The sequence below is a fragment of the Vanessa atalanta genome, chromosome 21 (genome assembly GCF_905147765.1).
Source record: "Vanessa atalanta chromosome 21, ilVanAtal1.2, whole genome shotgun sequence".
Taxonomy (NCBI): domain Eukaryota; kingdom Metazoa; phylum Arthropoda; class Insecta; order Lepidoptera; family Nymphalidae; genus Vanessa; species Vanessa atalanta.
In genome coordinates this window covers 10,427,193-10,446,394 of record NC_061891.1, presented here as the reverse complement: position 1 = coordinate 10,446,394, position 19,202 = coordinate 10,427,193, and the positions used below count along the sequence as shown (strand labels likewise).

General features: G+C 33.5%; 1 protein-coding gene across 2 annotated transcripts in view; it reads right to left on the bottom strand.

Moving 5' to 3' along the window:
- Nucleotides 1-19,202, bottom strand: part of LOC125072285 (prothoracicostatic peptides) — a 61,880-nt gene that overhangs the window by 14,012 nt on the left and 28,666 nt on the right. The gene's annotated exons all lie outside the window — the stretch shown is intronic.

The following is a 19,202-nucleotide window of genomic DNA, read 5'->3' as shown; positions in this document are numbered from 1 at the left end:
TTTTTTCTAAAATAATTGATGACATGCAGGAAATCTTAAAACTTCACGAATTTTAGCATTTCCTTATCCACAATGTTCAGTGATCAGACACGTGTCTTCTCATAATCACACAAACAGGACACACCTGACACCTGATATCATTGATTATTTATTTGCTTTTACTGTTAACTCGTTAAACAACAGATAGGTATGTGTAAAACTATAATCATGGCTCGAAGAATATAATATATTTCTCAAAATCATTCGTTTAGGAAACACGTAGTTTGGTTAAAAAATATATTAATAGTTATGAAAATGAGAAGCAAACTGTCTATCTACTATCTTGATATATATAACTATCCTCGATATATATATTAATATATATGATGGCACAGCCGTTTAGCTAGGAGATCAGCTCATCGAAAGATTAGTATTGTTATAGTAGTTTGTATTACGCTTATCAACTAACCTAAAAATATATATACTACGCATTAAAATATAGAAGTTATTAGCACTTGTCTTGACAGCAAACATGATGCTGATTATCACACCGAACATTGTCGTTCTATGAATGCTGAGAAAAAGTGTACCTACTGCGTTTTTTGGGCATTCTTTTCAAACCGGCGGTAGCTTCACATTTAATTTAATCCTGTGATTCCATTTGTTTGGTTGATTTTAAAAGAGTGCAATAGAGATATAGATAGTAAGCGAACTTTAAAACAGTTATCTAATTATGTACTCGTACAATAGCACCCGATCGCTGTTTAGTGCGTCTACGATAATATATACTCAATGAGCAACGCGTAGAATGGCAGAGGTCAAGTGACGTCGAAGTTCTAAGGAGCAGGTTAGGTATGTCCAGTCGGTATCTATTTAAAGGCGACCCACTCATAATAGACCGTGTCATAGTTTTTCTATTAAATACTTTTTAATAAATTCTACCAGGTTTATATAAAGGTCAACATAGCACATTTGTTATTTTATGTTTTATTTAAATGACTAAAGCGTTATGATCATTGTCGCTGGCGCATCGCCTACAACATTCTGTTCTGACCAAATTTCTGTAAAATTATCTTTTGAATTCTAATTAATCTGCGTCGCCTAACATTACCATATCATCTTTATCTTTTCGCTATTAGAATATAAATTATATTTGTGTAATATTTTCTTGTTACTTTTTGTTTAGTGGATGCAATTTTTGCTCTGCACTGTGCTTCGATGTTACAAAGTTCTTGTAAAGAAATTCAAGAAATATTTTAATAAGAACGAACTTTTATTTGATCCTTATTTGTAGATTATATTGTCATAAGAATATTTTACAATTTAATTGCAAGATTTGACACACATTAACAGCCGAAGTTAACTAGAATTTTGCAATCAAAATTAATATGGATAATATTGTCGTTAGCAATGAATCAACATGCATATTTCTTAATTACGCTAATTTTAGGCAGGTCGTGCTAGAATTAATCTCTAGTCACTTCGTAACTGTCGGATTAAGTACATCATAAACATATCAAACGTAACGGAATCGACTTCAGGACGAAGTTCAACGATCACTTGCGGCTCGTGAGCTCAATATATTCAGTCGTAGCGACAATCGATAGTTGTTAGTTGTCGATTATGAGGCGGTTACTTTGACATGCGATGCGGAGACGGGAGTTAGTTGTGAGTTAGTTGCGGCCGCGTCGGGGTTAGTCGTGATCGCGAACTTTATGGATTACACCTATAAATTTGTAGATCATTTGATGTTCGTGTTTTATCAGAAATAGATTTAGATTAGTTTAGATTGTATTGCGATTAATGTAGATGAAATTTAGATTAATGTTTAACTACTTTTTTAGGTAACAAATATTGAATGCAACATTTGCGGCGCTAATGCTAAATAACAGATATCTCTCAGGCAACTTGAATCTGAACTGAAATCATGTTTTAATTTGTTATACGGGGTAGCGGGTAATGTGTTTTAAAGAGTTCGAGCAGCATTGTGAATGAGTAGATGAGCGGAACGGAATAGTGAGACAGAAAACTTTAAATAATTGAAATTGAATTCGAGTTGGAATAAGTACCATCAGTGAGAGTAATGACTGAATAAATTATCGTATATAACCCGAACGATCCGAGTTCTACGTTAAATTCGGAGACGAGGTCTGGTCATATTGGAGACCTCTTAATAATGATGCAATGCTTATATACAAATATTTGTTTTGCGCCCGAAACTGAATGTAAAATACTCGATTCAGTCAAAGCTATGAAAATTATTGTATCCCATAAAATAATATTAATATTATGATTTAGTTTTAACCTGTATTTTACGACTCTAAAGACTTAAACATTTATCAATATACTTAAAAAGATGAAGCAAAAAAGAACACAGAATTTAAATTACATTCCAAGCGGCAACTATAAATTTAATTCATAATCTTAAATGAAGATTCAAAAGTCCTCATAAGGTCTAGTTAAATAAAATTTTGCAAATAACAGTAATATATAAATGTGACCTTATAATTTCGTTTCCCGTGTTAAGCAACATACTAATTAAAGGGAATTAGTATTTACATTTATGGAACCGCCGGCGAGAGCGCGTCGTCAAAGTGACCGCAGCGCGTGCAATCAATATGATTCATGGAATTATTTCATAGCGGCTGTAATGTTCAAGTAAATATTATTCGTATGCTTACGTAACGATAAAATGGACATTCGTTTGATCAGATCGTGCATTTTACGGTTTGATTAACACGTTGTTAATGTTGACTCTGAACCAATAATGTTTGTCAGTATTAAGTATTTTACTACTAAATGAATCGTAAGTGATTGAATTGTTAGTATTATATGAGCGAATTTCACTTAATTTATTTATCAATGCGTTATCGAGTTATATTTTTTGTTAGGTTAAAAATTTGATCAATTGCATATATATATATATGTATACTTACTACTAGTTTTTATTTGTTTTAATACGAAATATAATAATGGTCTCAATTCAGTTATAACCGTTGTTATAAAAGTGAAAAAAGTTATTTACTCGTATTACCCATTTAAACCTCATAAATAAGAAAGAGATAACAGTATTCCAGTCTTGATAGATGAGTTGAAAGATTGTACAACAGAATTAGCATGAATATCACGAAGTCACAGCTAGCGTTACACCTGCCACACGCGTAGCGTAATTACTCAATAGCCTTTGACGCATATTAGTTAACAAGCTGTACACGTAAAAACAACTCATGCGTTTCGTGAACCACGGAAGCCGAAGAGTTGGGGCGAAGAGTTGAGATCAAACAACTGCGAGAAACTTGCCTCACACGCGACCTACTAGAATTTAGAAACTTATGCAATTTTCAATTCTATCCTATTAGATTTATTGGTGTTGATGTTGACGTTGTAATTATTGTAAACAGAGTATTTCGTATTAAATTCAATCAGCTCAAAGCACATAGAGTTTAGATATGACATTTTAAAATTGTTTTTGGAAGGTCGAAAAGCAAATAGCACACTCAATGACCATCTTCAATCATAGGCAATGGGCCTTTACGGAATATAAACCAATATTTAAAATCGGCCTGTAAATACACTGGCTCACTGAGTTGAACTGGCGAGCGTAATATAATATGTGAGGTGCCCATATTCATTAGAAATCCTTTTTTTAATTATTTAAAGTAAGCAAATGCGTGGCGGACTGAAGATTCGTTAAATTTGGGAATATTACAACATAATCTAGTGTTTGAAAACAGCCCACGCGTGTTGTTTTCAAATCCTATCTTTCTGTATACAATAACATCCAAATGAGATTAAAATTATGAAATTTTTCTACATCTTACAGTGTGGTCTGATACAAATGTTAATAAGCTGGATTCGATTTAAAACAAATATAAACAAATACTCTGAGAAGTCGTTGCAATGCTATTTGAGTTATTCCGATGCGCCCGTACTCATAATACAATTATATCGCGCGTTTTCACTAATAAGTTACTTAGTAAACGTCACAGTTTGTTACGATCTTGTCATTACAATTTCACTGAAAATTTTTCGTGATTTTACGTGATTCGCAAAATTACTCGCAACCCACATGTCACTGGGGAAAATATGTCACGGGGTTGAGAACAATCTGCGATACATACAACGTAAAGTAATAAATACTGATAGTATAGTTATTCTCGTTATGTTTGTGTGTCTCAAGTTTGTGAGCGCTTCAAGCGCTTGAGGTTCTTTCATCGACACTCTATTGTTTGAGACTATTGAACTCTTCGATCAACCATTGAACAGTGGGTTGCTTTTCAGGCAGAAAAGTTGCTACAAGAGTTTCAATCATACCTTGTGTTCCTTGTGATTTGAGAAATAATACAATAATACCATTATTAAGTACAATTTCAATGTAAGCGGCACCAAAAATAGCTGAATCTAAGGTAGGAAATAAAATATCATTGCATTATGTCCTGGTACGACTGTGTAAACAAAATGAACAGAAAAGTTTAAGATTCAATATTATATATATTTTATAAATCTTTTCACTGATTGATAATTATTTGTTCAACAAAGTGATATTTATTATTAACGGGAAACCAAAAGAGTTACTGGGACATCAAAGATCTGTAATTTGATATCAAACGAACTAACTTTTAATGAATAGAATGTATGTTTACATATACTATAAGTACTAAATGTGTTTGTTCGTCCTTCTTTGACGCCACAAGAGAGAAATTTTCGCCGACATTTTTGATGTAACGTCTATTGGCGCGCCTTGTAGTACACGTAGACGAGGCGGTCGCATGCCTGTGTATTTAGATATATTTATTAAAATAAAATAATAAACATATTTATTGTATTAACCTTATTTAAATCCATATGATTGGTTATCTTAGACTACAAATAACCAAACATTTTGATGTGTCACATTTACCGCGCGTATCCTGACGGACCCATACATATTTTTGTATATAATTTTTTAACAGGCTGAAGGCTGGAGGCAGCTTATAGGTGACAGTTATAAGTTACTTTATACTAAAGTCAAATGCATGCGTGTACATCGTGTATCGGTCTACACTGAGAGCCGCTTCGAAGTCAGATCAGGTGAATTTAACGCGAGCAATAAACAGAAAACACTCTGTGAACATTGAAAGTGTTTTAGTTGTGCTCGGAATACACATTGGAATCGCATACAATGTGACATTTTACTCTCACGCCTCGAGATATTTGCTCCCTGTGTTATTTACTTTTGTTCTGTTGAGGCCGTCTTGCTCCATAGATGATAGAAGAATGATGAAGATGTAGTGTCATAGTGGCAGAGCCACTATGACACTACATCTTCATCTATACTATCACTTATTACACCTTGTGTCTGTAATTATAATAATAACAGGTTTCAGCCTCGGCAGCCGTTCTCAACAGAGACTAGCCGACTACCCATTACACATTTTAGCGGACAAGTGTGTGCGCAAACACAGATGGTCTTTATCATCTCACACGTTCGGAAAACGTTTACAGGAGGAATGGTTATTTATTTGCTTCCAGACTCCAGGTGGGTGAAAATTTCTCGTCACGAAAAGCTGATAATGTTTTGTCAAACGGAGTTGGGGTTCCAATCCAGGACCTCGGATTCCACGGCCTTATAGGCCTATCTAGCTACTATACCGGCGAGGCAGTCAATTACAAATGCGAACTTATTCATACTCAGCAATATAAAATATTGCGGGTCGTATCCGCCCGACGGGGTTGCACAGAGCCGAAAGTATATTTTTCAATTCGTACATTCTACAAGAATTATTGAAAATAGTTTTTGTTCGCAGAGTTACTTTAACCGCATTTCAAATCGAAAAATTCATCTCATTTCGAGTACATCGAACAAATTGCGTGATCGACGCTCGTATTCAAACAGGCCGCACTCTATGTACTGTGTGTTCTGCGACTTCGGTATCGCGAGGAGGATGTTAACATTCAATAAAATCGATATACAAACAGTCGGCGTATAATTGCTTTACAGTCAATTATTCATATAATCCCGAAGATCCATTAACGAATTGTTTAATGCCCGATTGGAATAAGACGTTTATAAGCACACACAAATATCTCCGTATATGACGATGTACCAAAATATTCTCTGGGCTCAGAGACAACACGACATAAGTGTCATGACATGAAGATATTTTTCAATTGTTTTATATATTAATTCGCCACACTGATAACAATTGCTTAGTTACGAATAACAATAGCAAATATTTACATGTTTTTCTTGCGACTTAATTAGTGTCGTATCTGTTGTGTCCGATCACAGCGGTAGTAATACTCTCTCACGTGGTTGGCATAGATTCTTACCAGAAGGAAATTTTAGGTTATTTTAACATACAAGTAATTGTACAATTTAGTGTGCTAGATGTCTGTAACAAATCGACATATTCAGCACTTTGACTTGTCAGTGAAGTCATCGACTAACACCCGTTTGGGTAGAACACCCATTTATCACTTCTTGTACATTTAACTAGTAATGTTGAGTTTTCATTTAAACGTTAAACGATCCAGTGTTATTAAAGAAACAATGGACATCACTTCTTAGATTCCTTAATAAAATTTAATTATTCTGCATGAAAATCAAAGAATACTACTCCAATTTTTAACATAAATTTTATAATTTTTATTGGCAAGTTAAAAATATCCTCGGAATTGTATTAGAGGAACGATCACCTTGCCCTTGGGAAGACGTGTTGGCTTTGCATAATTGGAAACATACTGATATAAGTTTATTTTTGGTTCCGACGTTTATACAATGATTGATTTTAAATATCAATTCGAATTTTATTTTCCGTGAGGATTGTAGAGCGCGGGGGTTAAAGCGAAGGCTAATTTTAACCCTCATATTCAATTAGGTATGATAAATGGGGCTCTAAGAGGATCGATATTGCATTATAAATAGGATATTGAAGCGATGACCTGCAGTTGGAGTGGCCACGCTACGATGACCAGCGGGCTAAGTCCGGCTCTACATCGGATGATTAGCAGCGCTATGTTGTCGCTTTAAAAGCTAAAATGGACAATTCATAATAAAATTATATATAAAATGATATCATAATCTTGCATAATAATGAATGTTAATGCAAGATATAAATATTTTAAGGTAATTTCAAGTGAGTTTTAATGTATTTCAATAATAACCGACTTTATAATGTCATAAATCTATTTGGGAAGTATGATGTTGTTCTGTTCTGGGAAGTATATAAAACATACTGGATCATATGTATGACGATTTTATATGAAGCCTGTGCTTCGCGTGAGAATACCAAAAGAATTACAGTGAATTATATTGAATGAAGAAGTAAAATGAATGAAACACGTATTATACTATTTTATAAAGAGTGTGACGGCGCTCTAACCGACTCGTATATTGTCTATGTGATGTCTACTTCAATGAAGTATTATACACAAAGCCGGATTAGCGAACACGTAAGTTTTCACTGCCCATACTCACACATATACGTACATACGAACGATACGTAATACAAAGGTTAACGTGGCTTATCCACATTGTATGTCTGTATCAACTAAATATTTTTACGATATAAAAGTATGATATTTAATTCATCACGCCATTTAAACATGTTGAAGGGGTGAGGAAGAAACTACTACTGTTACGTAAGTAAAAATGATTGCAAATGATTATAATTTATTGATTTCGTAAAATAACCTGGGCCGTCACACACACGACACAAAAAAACTTAGGATATGTACTTAAAAAAACAGATACACCTGGAACGCTAAGCAGAGTTTAGGTAAGTTTTTAGTGCTTTATTGTCATATGTTTGCCATCACCAAAAAATCGCAAAACTCTAGTTTACGTCACTCTTTTTTTCTAAACTTAAAGATATAATGGAGAAAGTAATTATCGCTAATAGTTCAAAGATAAACAAGAAAGAAAAACATTGTAAAAATGATTCTATAACTATATCCACATAAATTATTCTTATCAAATATCGAAATAAACTTTGTCAACGTTGTTGTAAAAGTCACAGGAATTTAAAAACATTTGTATTACAAGAGTAATTAAAACAGTTCGATGGAATATAAAATATAGCAAAATTTTCCCAAGGAAAACTATCAAGACACAAGAACAACTTCATTATTTCCTATCGGATTCCTCTGTAGTGCTGTTTTAATGCAAAGAAATAATGTATAACGCGATATTCGGGCTCGCAGTCACCCGTCAGTTGATACACATCACACCTACAGCCCTGCAGCCTCGTGTTTGCTCGTCGAACGTTTCTCTTAATCTTACTAATGGTGAACACGTCATCATCATCTCGGATACATGCATTTGTATAATAAAAATGACTTCCATAAATAACGTACGAGCTTGCACTTTTTGTAAATGATTATGAATGAAGGTTGTATATAATACCTTTTATAATAAATTAATAAACAAAAAAAAATTGTCAGCGTATCGAAAATCTGTAACATAATCATTATTAAATTCTAATTAGAATTTGACAAACGCTTATAATGAATGATTATTTACATTTAAAATATGTAAAAAAAACTTAACTTTTATAATTATGCAAAGACTTAATTCTTCTATTATAAAATAATTTAAAATAATGTTATCGAGAGAGTCAATCAAGTTCAAAGGGTTTTAATAATCTCAATTTCCGCATCAATAGCTCAGGAATGGGAGCGAAGCGCGAGCTGGGAATACTTAATTCGTTCATTCATTCCGGTCTTTCGATGCAATAGCTATGATTAGCTTCTGATTTGTAAGTTTATTATTTGCTAACTTATTTAATTTAAATAATAGTTTAAATATTTATGTTTAAGCAAATGAGAAAACCGTACTTTTAGTAATAATTAATAAAGTCGAATTGTACTATTTATGAATAAAAATTAATTCTTAAAGAAATGTTCTCGTGTACAAAAAATCGTCCGAGAAAATATAGAAGATAATACATTTATTATCTATAAAACAAAGTTAGTAAAAATACCAGCTTCAGGAGTCTTTACGTTAAGTTGGTGAAAATATTTCCATCTCATCGTACGTTACACTTTAAGAGTAATAAAAACACAAGTTTAAAGCAGTTTAGTTAGCAAGTCTCAAGAGCCAACTACATGAACTACACACTGCTCATATTCTACACGTTCCGCGATTATAACACATTTGCATAGTCTCAGTAATGCCGTCTCTTACGAAACTGAATTGTGCTGACTCGAAGGGTACAGTCTTCAATAAACAATATACGTAGAAAGGGCTCAATTCTGCTCGTGAGGCAAACTGTCTAGTTTAATTTAATAGTTATTTGAAGAACTTAAGATAACGATATTGTTCAGGGTAAGCATTATACAGAAGACATATTGTTGCGAGAGTTCAATGTTGCTAAAAGTTCAATTTTGTTTAATCGTAGGAGTGATTACATAATTATGCAAACGTTACTGAAGATATCACTAGAGATAGAGAAAAATACTCAGCACCGAATTAACGGGCAAATATCATTCTCGGTTGAGAAGTTACAATTGCAGTTGTCATGATGTTTTCATTCATCGAGCACGTGATAATTTACAAAGCTAGCTTATACATACAAAAGTAACTATTCTGTATTTTTTACCTCACTATTTCAAAGTTATATTTTAAAATGATTAAAAAGAATGTAAATGCTGAGCAAAGGCGACAACGCTTCAGAAAGAGAATTTTAGTGGTAATAATATGATAAATGGTAAAACCGTCTGTTCAACTGTGCGAAGTTCGTTAAAGTTTTAATGTTAAGATATACAAGTAATACAAAGGGGCGATATAACTGTGAAACATATGTCGATAAAATAAGACATGTCACAGCAAAATATCCATCTAATACTTAATGTTTTGTTTCTTTTTTAAGCAAAGTGTATTAATTAATGATACACGATGAATATAAAGCTTTTATATCTTCTTACAAAATTAGAAGCCATTTCTTTGAAATTTAATTTAAAAAAAAATCTTGTATTATTTTTATATATTTTAAATTTATACGCGTATAAGGATCAAAGACGTGACAAAAATAAAACAGAAACTATAAATTCTATCAATAACTTATATGAAGTTGAATCGATATTTCTATTTATATACAAAAATCAATAAGGACATTAAAAGGCGATGCACTATTACGAAATATTACACACTACATTGAGAACGTCTGCTTCGTGGACTAAAATGAGTATTGATTAGGATAAAAGCAGGTTCAATTTCAAATTTCTCAATATCAAGGGCATCTATTTATAAAATGATATTAAGATATTTGCAATTTTTGTTAGGCTTAATAATAGATTGACTTTTTTAATTATAGACGTTAATATATTTGAGAAGCCCTTTGTAATTAATTATTCACTGAATATCACATTACCATCTAAAGATAAATTACATTAGACTTTCAATTAATCTCTTGTTTTGTTACTACATACTAAGGCTACATACTAAGGTTTAAATAAATTTATTTTACAAATGTGAATAACTACCAAAAAAACCAGAAACGAAGAACGACAGATCGTAGGACGTATGTCAAGTTTTGCATCTACTAAAATCGAGTTTAATATTATACTTAAGCCCTACACATCCCACTAGCTCTTTACATCATTATCGGTTGCCCAGTGATGGCTCAAAGATGGAGTTTTCAGTTCACCTTCGTACTTTAAGTATTCAAGTTCAGTTTGTAAAATCATTTGTGTGCGACAACAGCAACATCTTACAGAATTCAAAGAAATGTTCTATGTAATATTTATTAAATATGTAATAGATCCAATGCCACTCCGCGTAAGTTACGAGTAACACATTTTTTGGGACCCTGTATACTTCTGTTGTATACTTATTTATTTTTTGCGAAGTAATATAAATCGTATCGTATTGATGAAATATCGTGATCGCTTCGTCGAGTGTGAACAATTATTGTTTATCTATCTCTAAAGCAGAAACAATTTCAGTTCAGCTAATGAATATTGAAGCACACGTCCTCCGGACATGTCGCGCATATTTGCCCCAAATAATAACCTGTCATTTCTAGTAAACAACTGCGCAGGACGACAACGTTACTTAGTTAGCCCTTATTATAAACGGGAAAAGGACTATATTAGAACGGCGTACTTGCCCCCATATTTTGTTTCAAAGTATATTACATTATAATTGTTTTAAAGAATATTTACGTAACAATATTATATTCGTTCAAAATTAGTTTAGGATTTAAAAAAGCTTCTAACCTCAAGATTTTGTGAAGATTTTGTGTGAAGTCTTTAAGTTAAAACGTCTAATAAATATTAGATTATATTTAATTTTTTCAGTAAACTTATATAAGTACATCAGTTCATGTTTCTTATTTAAATAAATAGTCTTTGAACCTCATACCAACTGTGAACTTAAACAGTTCATATATCTGCGTCGTCTAATCCGAGCGATTGTTTTCGCAGGCGATTGTAATTAACACGGATGAATTCCTTCATCGTAACAGCAGTTTATTACGAATAATCGAATGAGACTCGATTATCAGGCGATTACTAATCGATCTGAGAGGATTTGACCAAACAAAATTGATTAAAACCGTCGAGACGAAGGAGTTTACGACCAAAGACGTAAAACTTCAACGGTGACAGAATAGTAGATATAAACAAATATATATGTTTATAACCAGAGTTCGCCAAATATGTTAGTATGGGTGGGTTGCACCTTACAACGGAATTATAACCAAGCTTAACTTAACCCATTGTGTCAAAATTTTATACCTCTTTTAATTTCGGTGTACTCGGTATACTCGGGTATACTAAATTATTAATTAATTGGTTTTAGAATACGCATCAAACACAAACTAGTTTACATATATTTTTCTAAATTATTTAATAACCAATAAGTATAACAGCGCGCTGTAAGTCTCCTACCCGTCAAAATGAGGTGATTGAGTAGGATGTCTGTGGCCTACCGCCACAGACGTCACATCACTTAATTCTTTAATGTCACAAATTAGATTACTTGAGTTTGGAAATCAAAATATTCTATTCAATACACGTAGGCGCAATAAGACACTTTAAATTCGTCATGTTAAAGTGTTAAATAAAATGTAAGTGAACCACTGGTTCGGAGAGATTCTACTGAGACATCGTATGTCTGTAAAGTACAATTAAATTTATACATTACTGCCTCGAAATCAAAAGGTCCACATTTTTTTTTAAATATAATCTTGTATTGAGTACTATGCCTGATTCATCAATGTTTTTTTGGTATGTGCATTAATTTTTTTAATAGGCCAAGTTATAAATATAATTAGAATCTTATTATGAAAACGAATACCGCGCTCCAGGAAGGATTTATTAACTTTGCGTCAGGAACTAGGTGTTACTAGTTTATCTTTCCTCCTCGAGTCGATACAATGATTCTTTCAAAATATCTAGATTATTAAGAATATACATAATATTGTTGTAAAAATATTATGAAACAACAATTAGTACACCCACTTCATTAAAAACATTCCGAAATTAGTTTCAAGCTCCAAGGTGATAAATACACCGGACAGGTACAGTTATTGAAACTGCATGTAGATACAGTTACATACGACATTGTTAAAACTAGTTTACGAATTTATACACCGCTAGAAGATTTTCCCAAACGAGTTTATAAAATCGTAAATACTTTAACGCCTTGTGTTTGCGATGAAGTTTTCCTTTTAAACAATTTCGAGAACTCCCTTTCTTGCCTTTATCGCTTAATCTCATAAAATCATTGAACAGTTGTGATAAAAATGAAATCTCCGACGTTTAATCTCGACGTTTAAAACTGAACAAAAGAGAAACACCGCTCAGGTTGCTGTTGAAGTTTTCAGACATAATGTATCAGGTTGATGACATTACTTAATAGATTAAGAATTCGAGTAACTTCCAAAGTCAACTTCGAAACGTTCAAGACCTATCGGTATCTAACGTTTAGTTTTTTATATAATGCCAATATAACGAGCAAAATAGACTTTAAGCAGAAATGTCTGAGATATTTGGGTGGTCTATAATTGCCTGATGAATAGAATTGCTACAAAGCTGCATTACACGAATTCTTGGCTTCCAACTCTAAGTTGGTTTTCAGTCAGATAGTCAGTGAAGGTTATTGATTTTTATTGTCTTGAAGTTTTCAGCCCATAAACATTGAAAAGTACGTAAAGCGGTTGATCCTGTCTATTTTTTCTCAGATCGTGTCGATTACCTTCCCATTACAACAACAGAAAGAAAGAATACAGTCTACTTCTGTGTTGCACATAATTGAACACTTTAATATACCCAATACAGAAGGTCAGTCTTTGAGAATACCTGATGATAACCAGGTGGATACGAAATTACGATTATACCATTGAAACCGCTTTGTGGACATGTTATCGGTATAATTACATAGATTACATTTCTATCCAGTGTAATCAAAACGTAGTATCAATAACACGTAATTAGATATCCACGGTTGTATGGGGAGAGGAGTCACATTCTATGTATCAAGGTTTAGAAGGAAGAGCCGATACACAAGGGATAATACAGAGGCATCACTTACCGACACGCACGAGTGTGCGGCTTTCCTTAGTAGTCCTATTTCTTCCACTTAAATCGATCTTATCGTATTTTGTAATTGCGAAGCGCTTACCTGGAAAAAGCAAAATTATTCATAAGTTATAACTGGTAGTCAATTTTCTCGTTAAAACAAGAATATGTTTCAGCGAATTTTTGCGATAAGTACATATTTATGTGTTCTAAGAAAATTATTGAACGGTTTGTAGTATTCATCAAATATTTATTCTCTTCTACAGTACTGTTCTGCTTTTATAAAAAAAAAAATGTTTGTTGCGTTCTCACGGTTCTATTTGGTATTTAAACGACATTTGTTGATCAACGAAAATGCAATAAAAATGTTTGAAATTAAATCATGAATATAAAAGGCAAACTATTGTTAACAAATTTTATGAAACTGCTACATTTCAATTTCAAGTTTAATATAAACATTAAATTAAAAGTGTGCAATGTTCATATTACACGAATTCGGCGGCGACCGATTCGCGATATGGATACGGTTTTCATCGAAATATTTTAAATAATTTCATTAATTCAAGGTATATTTAGGATCGCCGTGTACTAAAAAAACTAAACTAGTTCTATCACGAGGAGTGGTGCTGCAATATTAATGTGTAGCCAAGAATGTGAGGTGGATCCGTTCCACGTCAGCAATCGATGGTGGTACTTAGTAATTCATGAGGTCGATTGCTCGTGGCCGCCGTGTTTAGGGCTAATAATGTTATGTAAGTGTTTCAAAGCTTTGGTTCGAACTTGTTGCACTAATCGGCTATTTGACCCGCAGACAACTAACACCACATTGGCAGTGCTGTTACTGAGATTGTAAGTTAGTCAATTATTTAACTCATTTATGTATTACTCAAGTATTGAAGTTACCGCGTAAAAGGCAAATATATATTTGATATTTGATTGATATGACAAATATAACGTTATATCGTACGTGGTTTATAGCCCGTCTATCAATTCGGCTAATGTAATTATGAACCTGAGCGCGGTGTTCGTTGGAAGTCACCGATACAGCAGACACCTCTCCCGCCGTCGGAGCGACGAGTGCTACCCCGCTATTGTTTCAGGCCATTGTTTGTCTGAAAGTCTGAGGTCGGACGTGTGTGGCTTTAGTACGAGACAATAGTATTGAGTACATACTATTAAAATATAGCTGATAGATGCTTCGACTAAACGTAATATTATCTACGGTCTGTAGACATTATCGAAATATAACTGAATCTTTCGAAAAAAAAACGAAGTTGTTCAATATAGATAATTAGAAGGTACTAGTCTCTGTACATTTAAAAAATATATATAGTATTAAAGGCATGCTTTAATTACTACAATATCATCTACATAATAAAAATTAAGAGTCTTTACATCGCCCCGATTTGTGTTTAGGAAGGCTGGTTCTATTTGTTTTGGATGATTGAAATTGTCAGATGAAATTCAGCAGTCTGGGATATACTTAAAACTTTTTCTTGAAGAGGAGAACAGGTTTTATCCCAGCAGTGGACTATACAACGGCTGTTATTCTCAAGTTTAGCAGCTGAATATTAATCAGTTACAGTTTGTATTAACTGATATCGTGTTTTTGTTCAAGTGAATTTGTCAAAATTGAGCTCTAAACTAATCGTGACCTTCTGTTGTGACGTCATTTAGTTGTTATGTTGCTTGACGATGTTTCTTTTTATTGTCAGTGTCGTTAGTTTTAGTTTTAACAGAGACATAGCCAATAAAGATTGGATTAAAAGAAAACCACGGACATATTTCACTTCAATACTTTTTATAAAAGGCAAGGGATTCTTTTATTAAAAGTATTTATCATACCAGTCCGTGATAAGCTTAACTTCACCAGTAAAGGGAGGGTTGGCGTCAGGGGGGCTGGTAGTTTGACGAATCTATGTGTCATGCAAGTGTTGACCCATAAACGGATTAAGAGCAAGCGAATGACAATGATAAGATTAAAAGAATCGATCGATCTCGTATCGCGACGAGCCCGCCGTCGTACACTTACATTTACTCGTATCGTTTAATTTAGTGCTTTTATAATAATTTGTGTACGATAAATATATTTATAACCAGAGCAATGGACAAACATCTTTAGATTCATTTATTATTATACAAGTAGTTGACATATATTATATAAGCGAAAGTAGCTATTTCAAGGTCGAACTACTGAAAGTAAATTCAGTGATGCTTGGCTGGATTTGAACCCATCGGTTAAGATATGGGAATTCTAACTACGAACTATCGTAAATAAAATATTATCTTGAAATTAACATTTACATTAAAATGATTTAAGGTCACATTGAATTGTGTCTATTAACTCAGCTGTGACGCAAATATTTTGGTTAAAATTTAAATTATATTTACTAGCGGCGTTTTGGTTTTCGTCGGATTTACATTCGCTAACATAGTATATCAATTGAGCAAAGTGTACGGTCGCTGTGTCGTGATGTTTGTAATTGGTTTAATATAAATACGTGAGTAACTTTTTATTATTATGAAGTATCTGTTATCCAAACAGCAGGTTGGGTTGCTATAATGTTGTTTTATAAATATAAATTTATTTATTCATCAACCATAATCGCGTCTTGTATACTAATATTTTATGCACGAACACCTCGTTTATCTCAGGGCTGCGCAAACGCCCCATCTCCTGTCTAGGGAAACGTTTATTTCACAACGCTTCTCTTTTGCGTTTTGGCAATATATACGATACTTTAACAAGCCTGCTTTTTATGGTTATCTTCACCTTCGAGGACGAGATTGGTTATAGATATATGTAAAGTCAGTGGTGCTTGTCCGGACTAGAACCCGCTATATTCGATTTAATGTTCCACTGTGAGGGTTAGCTGTGAAGAAAATCATTGTGACTTGTACGTATTGGTTGAAATTCTGCCATTTCTAAGGTTGCTGTGTCCAAGAACCATGAGCAATGCGTAGTGATGCAAAATGCAAACCAAAAAATGAGTCATTTACAGGCAGTTTCATTTTACTGATATAAATCTAAATAAAAAATGCGGGATTAATTCAATTTATTAGTAAATAATAAATAAGTATCGTCCAATGAAACATTAAGTACAATCTTAAGTGAAGATGCCGTCTCTACGATACTTCTGAAACTTTTAATAACGGCGACGAGAGAGCTGCGTGAATGGAACGATTAATATCAGTTTAGTACCGAGAGTGCGGATTAAGGAGTTTAGTTTGAGTTTCAGCTGCTGCCGCGACGCGTGGGCTCACTTCGCTAATTGCGAAATTGTTGCTCTAACTTATGTTGCACACACACTGTATGAATACATGCTTAGATAAATTAATACTTATTCTATTAAATATTCGTTTAATTTTATGTTCAGCCATCAAACGAACTACATATATAAATGTAGAGTATGTTGTTTAGATTTTGTGATTTCACGTTGATACTACAATTATTAAGTGTCATATGTAAAGCATATAATTAAATATGTTTTTTTTAAAATGTCCACCTTCTGATCCATTTCCTTTTCGGGCAGACTTTCTCAAATAGTTTGCCCATCTATACAGGGCATACTATAATGCAAAGAGGTGTGCGTGAAAACTAACTTCCAGACTTCGGGGTCTTTCTGAACCGGTGCTCCCGCCCCGATGTTTGAATCAAAGACCTCTGGAGGGGGTAATTTGTAATAACCTTATTGTAATAAAATAATTTACAAATAGGGATACTAAGTTCAGCTATTAATTGTTTTATTTTATAATAAAATATTTGGGTGGACGGTAAACTGGCCACCAGATGGTAAGTGGTTATCGCTACCTATAGACATCGCAAATACGCGATCAAGCTTGGTAAATAAGAAATTATGTTCCTTGTGCCTTTAGTTCTACTGGATCACTCATCCTTTTTTGGAACACAACATTACTACTAGTACCGCCTCCCGGTAGGATATACGATGTATTAATACAATTTAGACGCTAAATGTGAACATAAAGTATAACAAAGCGTTTAATAGAACGAGATTTCTCAGTAACAGAATCCTTTAGAACCAATAATCAAATTGAAAAGAGAGGCGGCACTAAAAATATTAACTTTTAATATCGCGGAACATTACGCGATATTAAATTTGTGGGCGTTGAGTCGTAATCGCCGGTAATTATCCTCCGCCGGCGTTTGCAAACTTTTTCTAATAATCGTTTATTTTTGGTACTCATAAACCGTCTCGTTTCCACCAGATCGTCGCTGAGATACGATGAGTCGAGCGTGTGTCGCCTTTCTACTGGCTGTCATCGTTCAAGGTGAGCTGCTCTGTTTACGAGCGAGTAATTAATTTTATTTATGAATACTACATTTCATTACAAGTATTCATATTCTGCTCTGCAGTGAAATATTATCGCGAAGAAACTCGTACTAGTCGTATGATATTCTGTCGCATGTGCTGTTCTGTTACAGTCATTGCAGAAATGATTTCGAATTTGTGTTCAACGCACACGGTAGGAGAGTGGTGTGGTGGAATAAACTCTATAACTTATCCGATGGCCTGAAGATAATAGGCCAATAATAGTGTCTCCGTGGGACATATACATACTTCAAAAAATCAAAATCACAATATTATTTTATGAAAATATATCACTTTGAATTGTTATTTTACAGAATTGATTAAGGGTAAAGGTATCACCGGTTAAGAATGTAGATTCTACCGTGAAGACCCGGCAAAAAACTTAGTAGTTTAATTACAGAGTATGTCAGTAAAGAACAAACTGTTTGAACAACCGAACAATTTTTTTTCTTTTTTACATTACATTAGTAGTCTGTAAATTTCCCACTGCTGGGCTAAGGCCTCGTCACCCTTTGAGGAGAAGGTTTGGAGCATATTCCACCACGCTGCTCCAATGCGGGTTGGTGAAATACATATGAGGCAGAATTTCGTTGAAATTAGACACATGCAGGTTTCCTCACGATGTTGTCCTTCACCGCCGAGCACGAGATGAATTATAAACACAAATTAAGCACATGAAAATTCAGTGGTATTTATTATAAATAATCTCCTCATGTTTTAGGACAATTTTACGGTTAATGAGTAATCTCATTTGAGTTATATTATTATCATTACGAAATTGATATCGAGAAGTTTCCGCCAAAGTGATCTCTAGCGGATTATAATAATACTCGAAGGGTCACACGGATCATAATAACGCGCACATTTAAATACGACACGACCGTATTAGCATACTTGTTACGGTATTATAGTGTGGAGCTGTGGGCCGACGAAGCGAAGGAGGCCGGGCCCTGAAGAGGTTACTCATAATAAGAATATGTTTCAGATATAACAGCTATAGTTATTCCATATTGTTAAATAAAATTAAAATACACTTCTGTAAACAAGCATTTTGTTCTGTGTCATAAAAAACTTGCCTATTTCATTGTGTCCTATTCTAATCGTAGCCAATTCTATCCTACTCATAAAAAATATAATTTGGTATGCTGCAGTCCCATCTAGCAGTGAGTTACAATAAATTTGATATTTTAAATACATCTGATATGTGCAACTATCGCGGTGCAACATGTGCAATATGTGCATCTTCAAACGATAAAAAAACAAAATCAAAATATACTTTACTCAAGTAGGCTATGTTTAGTGAAGCTACCACCGGTCGTTGTCAGATATCAATCGTATTAACATACATTTTTATATAAAAGATAAACAAATGTCGATGGCTAAATTAGC